Source organism: Saimiri boliviensis, chromosome 5, assembly GCF_048565385.1.
Source record: "Saimiri boliviensis isolate mSaiBol1 chromosome 5, mSaiBol1.pri, whole genome shotgun sequence".
Taxonomy (NCBI): domain Eukaryota; kingdom Metazoa; phylum Chordata; class Mammalia; order Primates; family Cebidae; genus Saimiri; species Saimiri boliviensis.
Genome location: NC_133453.1, coordinates 65,103,525 through 65,118,070, shown reverse-complemented (window position 1 = coordinate 65,118,070; position 14,546 = coordinate 65,103,525). Strand labels below are relative to the sequence as shown.

The following is a 14,546-nucleotide window of genomic DNA, read 5'->3' as shown; positions in this document are numbered from 1 at the left end:
CCAGCTAATTTTTTGTATTTTTAGTAGAGACGGGGTTTCACCATGTTGACCAGGTTGGTCTCGATCTCTCAACCTTGTGATCCACCCGCCTCGGCCTCCCAAAGTGCTGGGATTACAGGCTTGAGCCACCGCGCCCTTTTTTGTATTTTTAGTAGAGACGGGGTTTCACTATGTTGACCAGGATGGTCTCGATCTCTTGACCTCGTGATCCACCCGCCTCGGCCTCCCAAAGTGCTGGGATTACAGGCTTGAGCCATCGCACCCGGCCAAGAATGCGCCCGGCCAAGAATAAGTTTTAACCTTTTCTTCACTTACCAGACTGCCTTGTACCCTAGATAATGGTTTAACTGTCGATATTTGCAAAGCAAATGCCACCATAAGGGATGGCTTTGATTCCTGACTCAGAGATTACTGAATGGGGAAGTTGAGATAAATTGAGTCAGAAGCAGACAAAGGAAAATCTGATTAAAAGATACTCTGATGAGCAAAACCAGAAAACCTTTTCACATCTCAGTTCTAAAACAAGGTCAAACCAGAGATACCTGCAGCCAGGAGGAATAATGTTTGGATGTAAACAAGCTTTGTGAATAATGTTTGGATGTAAACAAGCTTTGTGAATAATGTTTGGATGCAAACAAGCTTTGTGATTACAGGAAATTCTGTTACTTTTTACAACCACTGATTGCATATCTGACTTCTCTATTGCATAGGCCATGTGAGGCATACATTTGCATTTCCTCTTGCTATGAGGTAAACCAGAGCCAAGAAAGTGTATTTATTCCTGGCCTTTGAAAAATAAAATTTGCTGTTTAGGCACAGCCTATCAGCCCTCCAGACGCCTCGCTTTCTGTCTTTATTAATTTTCCAGGCGCACTCCCTCTTCCAGGTATTGGGACCCTCTTGCAGGTCGAGAGACCCCGGGCAGACGTGCCTACCCATCCCGGACGGTCCAGGACTGTAGCACATCAGCATCACCTGAAGAAGTCTTCAAAACACGGATTCCTGGGCCTCACCCCAGCCTTATAGAATCAAGGTTTTATAAGCTTCTTGTCACACCTGTGGCTAAGGATTAGCACACTAGTTAAGGTGTGTTAAGCAGAATAGCATCACTAAACTAACTGAGGATATTCTGAAGGCTTTGGTACACCTAGAGTTTTCATTACTCAAAACTAGGCAAGGGACAGACTTAAGTTATTTTGACTTGACCTACATACCTGTAACACCTACAGAGTGAGGAACAACTGACAAATGTCTGCCCTAGCAAACAAAAGTTAGGGCTGAGTGAGGACGTATTCATCTGTCACAGGGAGGTGAAACCTAAACTGTTCCTCAGATGAGGCAGAGATGGTGGGACACGATGTGAATGTGCTTATTAATCTTTTGATGCCTGGCACACAGTAATCACTTCATAAATATTTGTTAAGTGGACAAATGAATGAAGGACTGCCTCCATCCAGCTGGACTCCTCTGAATTTCCCGTATTTGGTCTGTACCTTTTTCACCTTATTTACCAAATTCTGCCTGCATTCCTGCTGTTTGAAACTGTGTGTCATCTCTAACAGAAAGTAAGCATTCAGCTGCAGACTTCCTCTCTTTCTGAGCTACATCTTCCTTTCTACCCCTACCTAGCACAGAATATAGCTACAACCTCTAGCAGGGACCTGAGATGCTCAATGAGTATCTGGCTTGATTCCAACTGTGACCTGATTCTATGTGGGTCCCTGCTAGCCACAAGGCATAAATAAGCCTACCAAGCCTACAAGAACCATGGTATAATTGTGGATTGCTGGGAAACAGCAGCAGAGAGACCTCTGTGTGGAAACCATTAAGAATTCAGTAGACCGCATTTGAGGGAAGGCTTCAGGAAGACCACAGCCCTGAGAAGTAAAATGCCAAATATCAGATGCTTGAAAGTGAAGGGGTATAGCAACAAATAAAAGGCACTCTTGTTTCATTTATTTTCTCAGTATGTGTTGTGGAAACCACCTATGTTCCTAAAATTACAACCATAGTTAGGAACACCCTGAAATAGGAAAGATAATGACACAGACCCAGTAATGAACACTGTCTCCTAAAAGGGGCTCATGTCTGGCCATAGCACCTGAGACAGTAAATGTACAAGGTCAGGGAATACTACCCTCTCTTCACCACCCACTTTCCTGCCCATTATAGCTTTTGTGTCTTAGTGCTACACACCACATGGTATTTGGATGGCCCCTGAATCATGCTGCTTTTTTATGATTCCTTTACACAGCTTTATCCCACTTGATCCTCATACCTTGTAGTGGAAGAAGAGCAAAGATTATCAACCCCATTTCTTGGATGAGGTAAGTGAGGCTCAAATTGCATGATATGCCTAAGGGCACCAGAAAGTTGGTTGAATATATTGAAGACAATTTGTAAAATGAACATATCCCCCCAGCTGGCATGAACTTCCCCAGCTGGAAATAATCTCATTCTCTTTAAATATCCCAGAATTTGATCTCACCTTGCTTACAAATATCTTTGCACTACATCACACAACCTAAAAGAGCTGATGTGTTTTCATGGAGCCGAAGTTATGACAGGGGTTGGGTAGGTCCCAGGAAGGAAGATAATATTACTGAACTAGTTTCACAACATCTACAGAGTTTAGTCTGAACATTGCTATTCAACAGGTAATAGGCTCTCACAGGTGGCTGGGGATTTAGACTATAGCACCTCCAGGTCTTGGAGAAACGCAGGCTTGTGGGGCTGACAGGGTCAGGTAGACACACACAGTCACAGTAGAAGGCAGTGTTGTATGCACTGGAAAGGGATTAAGAGGCAGAGCGCTGAAAGACTTATCAAGGGGTTTCTCATCTCAAGAAGTTATTACAAAAAGGTGATTTACAAACTAACGTAGAACATTTCTTGGTGTTATTTTATCCAGTACAAAAATAAGCAGTTTTGAAGACGGAAAAATTTACCAACAACTCAAAATGAAGCCACAGTATTGTTTTGCAATTGCTTTGAGAAGCTGGCAAAAGAAAACCCACCCAGCGTGGATGGAATTTGTTCACGGGCTCTGCGGCTGCACTCTCCTGGAGTCTGAGGCTACACGCAGCCAGGGATGAGGGAATGGGAGTGCGGCGGGGTCCAGAGACATCCAGGGGGTAGAACGGACACACGCTTTTCAGTGAAAGGGACCAAGTCCACTTGGTCACTGAGCCAACTTGAGAGGCTTCCCAGAGAACTCAATAAGGCCAGGAGCCCGTGGCTGAAGAAGGAATATTCCATCGGGATTTAAGCAGGACCAGAAGACCTCGCCAGGATGAGCTCCTCACACAGCCACACCCTTTGTTAATCGCAAAGAGCTCAAAGTCTAACCAGCCACCAGTGATCTGACTTAGAGCTCTTAGCGATTAACAAAGGCTCACAGCGACTGGGTCAGCTGCTTTCCCTTACGTTCGCAACGTTAACAGTTCTTTCTTTAAAAAGAAAAGTGTGTGTAGTAGAAAAAGGTAGGGGACGCGAGACTGCAATGAAGCTGTCTGGAGAGTTCTGGGGAGCACCCCCTCTCAACCCTCGTCCCCACTCGTGATGAAAAGCCCTGACGGAGACTGGGGTGCCTCTGAGGTCGACGCAGACCCCTAACGCGCAAGTCTACGCGGACCTGGAGCGAGCGGGCCGCCCCGGAGCGCAGGGAGGAGGAGGGCTGGAGCGCGGGAGGGGCACGGTTCCCACAGCGAGGCAGGCGGGCGGTGCCAGAGCTTGAGCCGGCCCCAGGGGATGCCCAAACGTCCCCCTCCGTCCTAGCTGGGGTGTAGGTGCGGCCCCAGGACATCGCCGCGAAGCCCCTGCTCCGGACCTACAGAGATAGTGGGTCCCGAGCCCCAGCGGGCGGCCCGGGGTCCGCGAAGCCCAGCGGTGCGCCGAGCCCGAGGCGCGGGACCCCGGCCGTCCACCGCCCCTTCCTCCCGGGGCCATCGGCCGGAGCAGGACGCGCGGGCCACGGGCCCGGAATCGCGCCCCTCCTCAGGCCGCGCGCCCGCGCCCACCGCTCGCAGGGGACGCGGCCTCGACGTCCCCGGCCGCCCCACCCGCACCACCGTTCCAAGCGGCGCTTCCGAGCCCCGCCGTCGAGCCCAGCCCCTCCCGGCGTTCCCCCCAACCCCCGGGACCCCGGGACCCGGGTCGCGCCAGAGGCGACGCGTCCCTTACCGCACAGCGGCTCCGGACGACTCCACGGCCCAGCGCTGCGCGGGGCATTTTTTCTGGGAAACTTCTCCCGGAGTCCGCAGGGCTGAGCCGCGCGGGCAGGAAAAGCGCTCAGCGCCGGGAGGCTGCGACCATCCGGGAACTTCGCCGAGATGTGGGCCCTCCCCCTCGGCGCCCCGGCCCCCCCGCCGCCCCGCCACATGTGGACGCGCCGCGAGGCCCCGCCGGCCCGCGCCCTGCCCTCCGCCCGCCCGCCCCGCCGGCAATGGGGCTCCGCGCCCGCAGCCTCGGCCCGCAGAGGAGCGCGGCGGGGCGGGATTGTCGGGGCTGGAGCCGGCGGTTTTCCCCGTCCCGCTCCCCTGTACGGCGAGGGGGCCGAGGCCAGGGCGCCCGGGACAGGAGTTTGCAGAGGAGCGGGAACTGGAAGGGGAGCCTAGCCCAGAGCCTTTCCCCTCAACCCTTGAATCCTCTCCACCTCCTCGTGGCTGCTGGCGTTATGGGGGTCCCCTCTCCCCCAGCCGGAGGGAACAACTTTTCCCACGCTTTTCCCTCTGCTCTCAAAAAAAGAGGGTCCAATTTTCAGATGTCTGAAGATCGAATTCATTTTTAAAGATGGATTTAAAATCTGAGTGAACCCCACAGAGGCCCAAGGTCCGCATGCATCTGATTCCTGCCCACTGTGTGGGGACAACGTGCTGCTCTTCCCTCGGAAAGATGCCGCTTCTCCCCACCAGTCAGTTGGAATTGAGTCGTTTTGCTGCCAGGGGGATGGATTTATCATCAGCCACCCACATCCTTAAATACGGTAGGATTCACAGCATACGTGTGGGGAAACGTGAAGCTCTTCTCCATTGCCAGAGCTAACTCCTGCTCATAAGGAGGCTCTGACCAGTTCAGAGAGCTGCCACCTCCAGGGCCCAAACAAAAGTTAAGATTCACTCACTAAGACGATGCAGCTGCTGGGAGCGTGCATTTGAAAGGAACAACAACAAAAAGTTCTGGTCAGTATAGTAACAATCGGATCGTATTGTTAAAATATGAAGACTGCGTATCGCTTTGAATAAAAGCGGGAAGGTGGGAATATAAAACCACCTTTGCAAAATTACAACTGAGGAAATTGTGACAGTGAAAGAAATCAGACCTACAACCTACTCTATCTTGCTTCTAACCTTTAAAGTGTACTTGTTCACTCCTGGGTGTAGCCATTGAGAAATAATTCAGTTTATGTTTTGACTGAAACAAAATTGTTAATATCCCTTTCCCAAAAAGATTCCCTTCTTGCCTGGGGACCAGTCTGCCTCGCAGGACTAACAAATTAGCTATAAGATTAGAAATTACAGTTTAGGGTTCATGCAGCCTCTCTCTGGCTCTGAGAGTCTGAACCTCCCCAAATTACTCCTGGGGATAACAATACTATTGTAAAACCTAAGATCAGTGTTTGAGTTATTTTACAGACCCTGAACTCAGTTACCAGATAGTACTCAGATAGATAATCTGGCTTAACCAGTTCTGCCATTCCACCCAGGAACAGAAAAGAGCAAGAAAAACTCACTTCGACCCCACCCCCCCATGAGTCCATCTCCAATCTGACCAATCAGCACTCCCTACTTCCCAAGCCCCTACCTGCCAAATTATCTTTAAAAACTCATCCCAGAATGCTCAGAGAGACTGATCTTAGTAATAATAAAACTCTGGTCTCCCACACAGCTGGCTCTGCATGAATTCGTCTTTATCCATTGCAATTTCACTGTCTCGATAAATTGGCTCGGTCTAGGCAGCGGGCAAGTTGAACCCATTGGGCAGTTACAAATAGATGCACTTTGGAATTGTTACACTATGCTGAGAGGGCTTCACGGGATCCAGGCTTTCTCTGCTCCTGTACCACTCCCATGTGCACACGTATATCTTGACATGCTTTTAACAGATACAATGACGCTTCTGGGAGAGACATTTAGTAACATGGGAAACTTCCCATTGGCAAATTTTTGTCTAAATGTACCCATCTTTTTAAGGTATATTAACCATTTGCCTTTCTTTTTAAACCATTTCTATGATAATACACGTTATATTTTATATAAAATGAAGACAAGCAGTTTAATATATACATATATTACTCCAGACTTGAAAACAGATCGGTAGCCCTAACCACAGTGTAGCAAGGAAATTAAGCCCAAGAGCTGCCTGGTCCCCTTGTTAGTTCTCTAAGCCTCATTTTTTGCTCCAATAAAATAGGGATAATAATATTTCCCGGCTCCTGGGATTGTTGTAAGGATTAAATGGGATAATCTCCCTAAAGATGAACAGAGTATTATCACACAAGTGAATAGGAATCTTGATTCCCCAGTGTTTAGCAGAACTCAGTACCTTGTAGGGAAGGGATTAAATGTCTGTTGAGTTAAGAACTCTCTTGAGTTCATGTGTCTCAGCAATCTGTAGAAATTTCAGCATTGATATACACTAAAGAAAATTAGGAAGATAAAATTCTTCACACTTCATGTCATCATTGAAAGCCACAAATAATTGTGTTCTGAATTGTCCGCTGTTTTAAATCACTCATAAGGCCGTTAATCAGTTGTCCAGAAGGGCCCTGGTTCTCTCCCTTCAGACTCTTAACAATTCTCTCAATTAGGTCAAAACCTAATCAGTGGTAGTTTTCTGGTTTTGTTACAGGAAAGGGGTTCCAATCCAGACCCCCAAGAGAGAGTTCTTGGATCTTGTGGAAGAAAAAATTCAGGGCAAGTTCATAGGGCAAAGTGGAAGCAAGTTTATTAAGAAAGTAAAGAAATGAAAGAATGGCTACTCCATAGAAAGAGCAGCCTTGAGGGCTGCTGTTTGTCCATTTTCATGCTTATTTCTTGATGATATACTAAACAAGGGGTGGGTTATTCATGCCTCCCCTTTTTAGGCCATATACGGTAACTTCCTGAGGTTGCCATGGCATTTGTAAACTGTCATGGTGTTGGTGGCAGTGTAGCATTGAGGACCGCCAGAGATCACTCTCGTCTTCACTCTTTACTGCAACCTGTTTATCAACTAGGTCTTTAGGACCTGTATCTTGTGCTGAACGCCTATCTCATTCTCTGAGTTAGAATGCCTTAACTGTCTGGGAATGCAATCCAGACATTTTACCCAGCTCCTATTTAAGATGGAGTTGCTCTGTTTCACATGCCTCTGACAGTTTCAATAAGTTACCTATGGTTATGCAAGATGTGAACATTTGAGGAAGCTGGATATGTATGTATATGTATGTGGAAATATTTTTACTGTTTTTGCAACTTAATTGTAAGCCTGAAATTAGTTTAAAATAAAAAGTTTAAAAAATAAAGATAAAAAAATATCAAACCCTAAAATTCTTCCACAGATACCTTGTTCCCTTAGGTCAGGCGTCCCCAAACTTTTTACACAGGGGGCCAGTTCACTGTCCCTCAGACCGTTGGAGGGCCGCCACATACTGTGCTCCTCTCACTGACCACCAATGAAAGAGATGTCCCTTCCTGAAGTGCAGCGGGGGGCCGGATAAATGGCCTCAGGAGGCCGCATGCAGCCCACGGGCCGTAGTTTGGGGACACTTTACTTAGGTGATGCCAAATTTCAGCGTAAAATGAAGACATTGAAGTTAGTAGCATGCAAAGGTAGTATGCTAAACCTTTGTAGTCATGTATACTTCAAAATGAATGAGTTGTTAAGAAAAAAATGACTTCTTGTATGCTGCTTGAAGACTAAGCTAGGCTAGAAATGTTATAGTGATCTTGGGAAAAAGAGAGAAGGGCGGTAGATAGAAGGATGTTGAGATGTAAAACTAGGACAAACTAACCAGGGCACAATATCATTAAATAAATATATTTGCTTACCACTTCGTAACTACCATTTTGGGACTTACTTTGACCTCTGAACTAGCTTAGTGGTGCCTTAGAGCTTTCCTTCTTATAACAAGCACTTGTTTATTGTAATTACTTGTTCCCCAGTAGATAGTAGCCCCAGTCTCAGGGGAGAGAGTAGGCAAGGGACCTGCCTAGCTGGCTCACTGCAGTCTTCCCAGCACCAGCACATTTTCAGTATTCATTACCACTTGATGAATAAGTGAGATGCTTTTATAGAGTACTTCACTGAAGTCTCACAGTAACTTAGTGATTTCGATATTTGTCCTCATTTTACAGATGAGAAAACTGACTCAGAGCTTAGGTAACCTGCCCAAGATCACCCAGTTTGTGACTTTCCAAATCCAGATTATTTTGATGCGAACACCCTTGTTCTAACCACTATTTAATGCTGTCTCTTGGTTTTCCTATTTTTGTTCCCTCTTTTGAGCTTCTGCTGGTATGAATGACCTGAATTGACTGGCATCCAGATTCCTTGGTGCCAAATAACAAAAGAAGACAATGTCGTGTCTATTGTTGGAAAGAATTGTTGAGGTTCAGGTAGATCTGGCTAAAGGCTGTTTACTAGCTTGGCTTTTCTTTTCTGCATCAATGCAGGGAGAAAACGGAACGCTATGTGGCACAACAGCACCATGCTAGGCCAGGGATACTGTGAAGAATCAGGATGTGTTGGGGAGGAAGGAAGGAAGCTGCTTTGCTCATAAAAAATGCCCAGCGTGTATTTAATGAATATATCCAGAACTGAAAGGACTGAGCTCTTGAGAGCTAAATATTTTACTTATTTATGCTACACCTTATTCCAAAAAAGACTTCAGACAGTAAGAGTTGAACAAGATAAAATTTAAACTTTTGTCTGAGATAGCAAATTTCGTAAATATTTTCACTTTATCACTTTCTTTCCTTACTAAAAATAGTTCTCATTCTAAACAACTCAAATATTCCATAAGCATAAAATATAGAAAGTGAGTCTCCTGCAATCCCATTCACCAGAGATAACCACTATTAATAGTAGGATACATTCTTCCTGTGTCTTTTTTTCTATATATTTTTATTTTTATTAATCAACAAATAATTAATGAAAGCCAGGTGAATGGGATCGTATTGTACATCTTCTAATTTCCTTTCCTTTTTTTTTTTTTTTTTTGAGACAGAGTTTCACTCTTGTTACCCAGGCTGGAGTGCAATGGCGCGATCTCGGCTCACCGCAATCTCCACCTCCTGGGTTCAGGCAATTCTCCTGCCTCAGCCTCCTGAGTAGCTGGGATTACAGGCACGAGCCACCATGCCCAGCTCATTTTTTTGTATTTTTAGTAGAGACGGGTTTTCACCATGTTGACCAGGATGGTCTCGATCTCTCGACCTCGTGATCCACCCGCCTCGGCCTCCCAAAGTGCTGGGATTACAGGCTTGAGCCACCGCGCCCGGCCTCCTTTCCTTTTTCTGCTAAATAATCTGTTGCATTCATTTCCTGTTTCTGTGTAACAAATTACTATACATTTAGCAGCTCAAGACAGCATCCATTTATTATTTCACAGTTCTGTAGAAGTGGGGACATGGTGTGACCCGGTTTTCTGTTCAAGGTATCACAGGCAAGCTAAATTCTTATGTGGAGTTGCTGGAGAAAATAATCCACTTCCAAGCTCATTCAGGTCACTGGCCCCTGTGAATTCAATTCCATATGGTAGTGGGACTGTAGGACCCTGTTACCTTGTTGGCTGTCACCTGTGGGACTGCTCTCAGCTCCTAGAAGCCACATACATTCCTTGCAACATGGCTTTCATCTTCAAAGCCAACAACAGAGAATCTCCCTCATGGTGAATCTCTCTCATACTTCTAGTTTCTTTTGTCTGGAAGAGCCTAGTCCCTTTTAAGGTCTCAGCTGATTACACTAGGCCCATTGAGGATAATCTCCCTGTTGTAAATGCAGCCCTAATCACATCTACAAATCCCTTCACAGCAGCATTTAGATCAGTGTTTGATTGAACAAGTGAGAGAAAGTGTGTGTATGCCAGGGGATGAAAATCTTAGAATTCTGCCTACCACAGATTACAAGTATTATCTTTCCATTTCTTCAAATATAAACCAACCTCATTCTGTTTTAAGAACTACATAGTCTTTTACTATAGAATGTATCATAATTCGACCAAAGCCCCTCTTAGTGGACATTTATGTTACTTCCAGTTATTTGTCTTTTATAAATGCACAATAAAACATTTATGCTCTTAAATGCCCATGCATCTAATGCTCATGCACCTATCCTAATTCGCAGAATTAATTTGCATTAGCTAGTTGGAAGTGCAAGATAGAAATGTATGCACTTTTTGATAGATACTACTAAATTGCTCTCCAAAATGTTGGTACCAGTCTGTATGGAAGTAGCTAATTCTTATGAAGAAATTCCCTTATAGACTGTTTCATGTGCAATGGTTAATTGCAGAGGAATATTGCCTTTTGGATGTATGCATCAACTCAGTGAGGTTGTCTGGCTACCAATCTTGCCTTTTTGATTTCCAGTGTGACCTAGGGCAGGTGTCTAAGCCTTAGTTTCTGTATCTGTAAAATGAGGACAATAATAATGGCAGCCCCTTTGTTATTCATTTTTTGTTGCTGTGTAACAAACTACTCTAAAACTTGTGACTTACACATTTATTGTCTTCTAGTGTCTATGGGTTAGGAATCTGATAACTAAGCTGGGTATTACTGGTTCAGGATCAATCACAAGGCTGCAGTTGAGGTGCCAGCCAAGTCTCAAGGCTTGACCAGAAGATGAGCTACTTTCCTGTTCACTCACATGGCTGTTTCAAGATGCAGGTTTTTTCACTGGCTGTTGGCTGGACACAGCAGCTCCTTGTCATGTGGGTGTCTCACTGGGGCAGCTCACAACATGGCAACTGTTCTCCTTCAGAGTGACTGAGCAAGAGGGGACACTTGAGATGGAAGCCATAGTCCTTTTGTAACCAAACTTGAAAGGTGTATTCTACTCATCAGAAGCAAGTCTCTAAATATAGCCCACACTTAAGTGTGTGACACATGAATATGAATATCAGCTAGCACTGGTCATTGAGGTTATCCTAGAGGCTTCCTTCCTCTCTCTTCACTAAGGGGTTTGGGCTTAAAGTAAGTTAATGCATGTCAAATAATACACATAGTGTCTGACTTTAATAAGCACTGGAGAAAAGTTCATTGTTTTTGTTGCTGCCATCACTGTCATCATCATTGCCCAGTACTCTCACCCATTTTCCTGTTAGACTTAGTATCACATTAGGAACCAAAAAGTGGCTAACTAAAGCTACTGTTTGGATTGCTTAACAGGCGGTCTCCACCAGGAAACAGAAAGCTTCTCAAATGAGGTGCTATAGGAAAGTTTAGTGCAGGAGTTGTTTACAAAGGAGTTTAGGAAAAAGAACAAAGGCTGGTGCCATGCTACAGAGCTGGAACAGCAGGGGGCCTGAAGAGGAGGGAATGTGAGCCGGAACTTGGAGAGGGTGACTTCAGCTCTAGGAATTGCAACCCTAGATGATTCAAGAATAATGGCAAGCCACGGTGACCCAGCGGGATGAGGGAAAGAAGAATATTGCCTTTTGGGTGTATGGCCAGATTGATAAAGATTTGTACTCTTCTCCTGCCAGCTCACCCATCATATGAGCCCACTCAAGAGCCAGAGGTTAGAAAGCCCACAATACTGTCCATGCAGGTCAGCCTGTAGCAGGTGACAGTGCACTGGAAGTGTGAGTGGAAAACACTCGGCATGGGCAGGCACAGCTCTTCCCTAATGGGTCTTTCCTGGGAACAGGGCACCATGGTTCCTTCATATAAAAGAAGAACTGAAAAGCAGTTAATCCTGAGTTTCCAGGATCATGGGCAGGGAGGGGCGGTTGCAGGAAGCACATCTCCAGAGGTGTTTGATCCAATCATTGGTTCTTGGTCCTCCTTACCTTTGGGCCAGTGAGAAAGGTACAGGGGTTTAAACTCATAACTGGCAGATCCAGGGTAGGTGTGTCAGGAAGCCTATGAGGGCTGTAGGTTTTATTTTATCTGGAGAATGGACTTAATGGCATGAAAGGTGTCTGTTCTGCTCCTGTCTTCTGATGCCTGTCATTGCTCACTGATCAGGAATGAATGAAGGTGCCCGCTGAAGACCTGAGGGGCTGCCAAAGGCACAAGGTTTTCCGGAGGTTATTCTCCACCCATAGCAAGGATCCACGAGCGTCACTTCAGCAGAGAACACAGTGCAGCTGGAAGGCCCAGGGAGAAGTGGAAACAATACAATAGAAAAAAAATTTAGGTGAACCCAGTCTTTTGGCTCAAGGTAGGCCTTTCCCTCCTGATGGCTACATCTGCAGGGCCTCCCCATGCAAATCAGAGTTTTGAACAGTTGCTTTTATGCTTTAAGCCTGCTGGAGGGGGCGGCATGAGAGAGGTCAGGGAGGGTTACATTTACTTTCCTGTGCTAATTGATATTTATCTTTTTAAATGCTGTATAAAGTTGCAGTTAAAATATGAGTGATCTGGGGAAAACTTTTTTTTTTGAAACAGAGTCTCACTCTGTCACCCAGGCTAGAGTGCAATGGCGCGATCTCAGCTCACTGCAACCTCTGCCTCCCAAGTTCAAGAGATTCTCCAGCCTCAGCCTCCTGAGTAGCTGGGACTACAGGTGTGTGCCGCTGCTAATTTTTGAATTTTTAGTAGAGACAGGGTTTCACCATGTTGGCCAGGCTGGTCTCGAACTCCTGACCTCAGGTGATCCACCCACTTCAGCCTCCCAAAGTGCTGGGATTACAGGGAGAAGCCACATGTCTGGCTGATGAGACAACTCTTTAAAAGGTAATGGGGACACTAGTTAAACCATTCCAAGAGTATTTTGAAGAGCCAGGGATAATAGGAAATTGAGAGAGGAGAAATGGAATAGGATAAAAGATATACACACACAAAAAGAAGACTATCCATTGACGTTGACCTAGATGAACTCATCCTCAGGAAGGTTCTCAACATAAATATTAATATATCGCTTATGGTGGACACTTAGATGATAAAAAGTTAAAATTTATAGTAAAGAAACATGGGACAAATCCTCTTTAAAAAATTACTTATTGCAATGTAAATGCACCCACAGGATTAGTACCACTTAAGAAGCAAACACGTGTTAGTTTATTTTTGTTGTAGTTAACACTCAATAGTCCAAGGACAGAAAGCCCCTTGTCCTGCTTCTTCCTTCTGGTAACTTCCTTTTCTCATTTTTAGGGCAAATTATCGGCTGCACCAGCCCAGAGGAAGCCCAAGAAGGAGACTCTTTTGTGTTCTTTCAGGTGACGGTCAGTCAGGTGGGGCCACAAGAGGAGACCCAGGAGAAGTTAAGAGGAAAAGTTTACCATGATCTCACGTCCTAGAAGCAGGGGGCACAGCAGGGCCACATGAGAAAGCACCAGAGTGGGTCAGGGTCCGAAGGGACAGGAGGGGTGGGAGAGCCTAGGCCATTCCCTTTTTTGGAGTTTTTGTGGGAAAGGCAGGGTGGTGCAGGGGAAACAGTTTAAGCCTGGCTAGTTTGAATAATTTCCAAGGGCTCTGAGCTATAGGGATGGTTCCTAGTTGCCTGGTACCTGTCCCTGGGATGACTAAGGCAGAGGAATATTGCCTTTTGGGTGTATAGCCAGATAGAGGAGGCATTGTGCTGGATTAGTTAGTTTGCATATCACAGGGTTGTTGCCAGCTGAGTGTTTGCTATCTATAATAACTGGTTATCCCCACGAGGAGGAGCAGCCTGTCCTCAGCCAAAAAGGTCTTTAAGATGTCAAAGCATCGGCCGGGCGCGGTGGCTCAAGCCTGTAATCCCAGCACTTTGGGAGGCCGAGGCGGGTGGATCACGAGGTCAAAAGATCGAGACCATCCTGGTCAACATGGTGAAACCCCGTCTCTACTAAAAATACAAAAAAACTAGCTGGGCGTGGTGGTGCATGCCTGTAATCCCAGCTACTTAGGAGGCTGAGGCAGGAGAATTGCCTGAGACCAGGAGGCGGAGGTTGCGGTGAGCTGAGATCGCGCCATTGCACTCCAGCCTGGGTAACAAGAGCGAAACTCCGTCTCAAAAAAAAAAAAAAAAGATGTCAAAGCATCATCATGTACAGAAAATTAAAAATATAAACAATACGGAGATGGAGATAAGTATGGACAGAACATGGTCTTCAGAGAGTGAGTAAGAAGGAAGAAAGTATACACTTGGGCTTCAAACAGGAAGGGGCTAGAAAAAACTTGTGATGAAGAAACTAAGGCCCTGAGGGAGTGGACCACTGATTTCGTAAAAGGTCATTACCTTTTTTGAAAGCAAAAGGTGGCTGGACCCGTCGCTTATGTGACCTCATCAGGATTTGGTCACCCCAGCTCACTGATCCCTGCTCTCCGTTCTGCTTGTCTCTGAATGGGCCCTACTCTCAGACAGGCCCTCTTCTTGTGGCGATCTCAGCAACTCAGGCTTACATTATGCTGTTATCTCAG

The 14,546-nt window shown here is 45.9% G+C and overlaps 1 protein-coding gene and 1 long non-coding RNA gene across 3 annotated transcripts in view; one reads left to right on the top strand and one right to left on the bottom strand.

The window, feature by feature from the left end:
- WIPF1 (WAS/WASL interacting protein family member 1) overlaps positions 1 to 4,331 on the bottom strand; it is a 125,772-nt gene extending 121,441 nt beyond the window's left edge. Inside the window, exon 1 of one of the 2 annotated variants that reach the window (XM_074399445.1) lies at positions 4,183 to 4,331. The gene's annotated coding sequence lies outside the window, so the exon portion shown is untranslated. The remainder of the gene's footprint in view (positions 1 to 4,182) is intronic. The other variant, XM_039469946.2, reaches the window with a different exon arrangement.
- Positions 4,332 to 4,443: 112 nt separating this feature from the next.
- Positions 4,444 to 14,153, top strand: LOC141584585 (uncharacterized). The gene is made up of 3 exons (XR_012517713.1): positions 4,444 to 4,984; positions 12,171 to 12,366; positions 13,299 to 14,153. It is a non-coding gene; the product is annotated as an uncharacterized LOC141584585 (long non-coding RNA).
- The last annotated feature ends 393 nt before the right edge of the window (positions 14,154 to 14,546 follow it).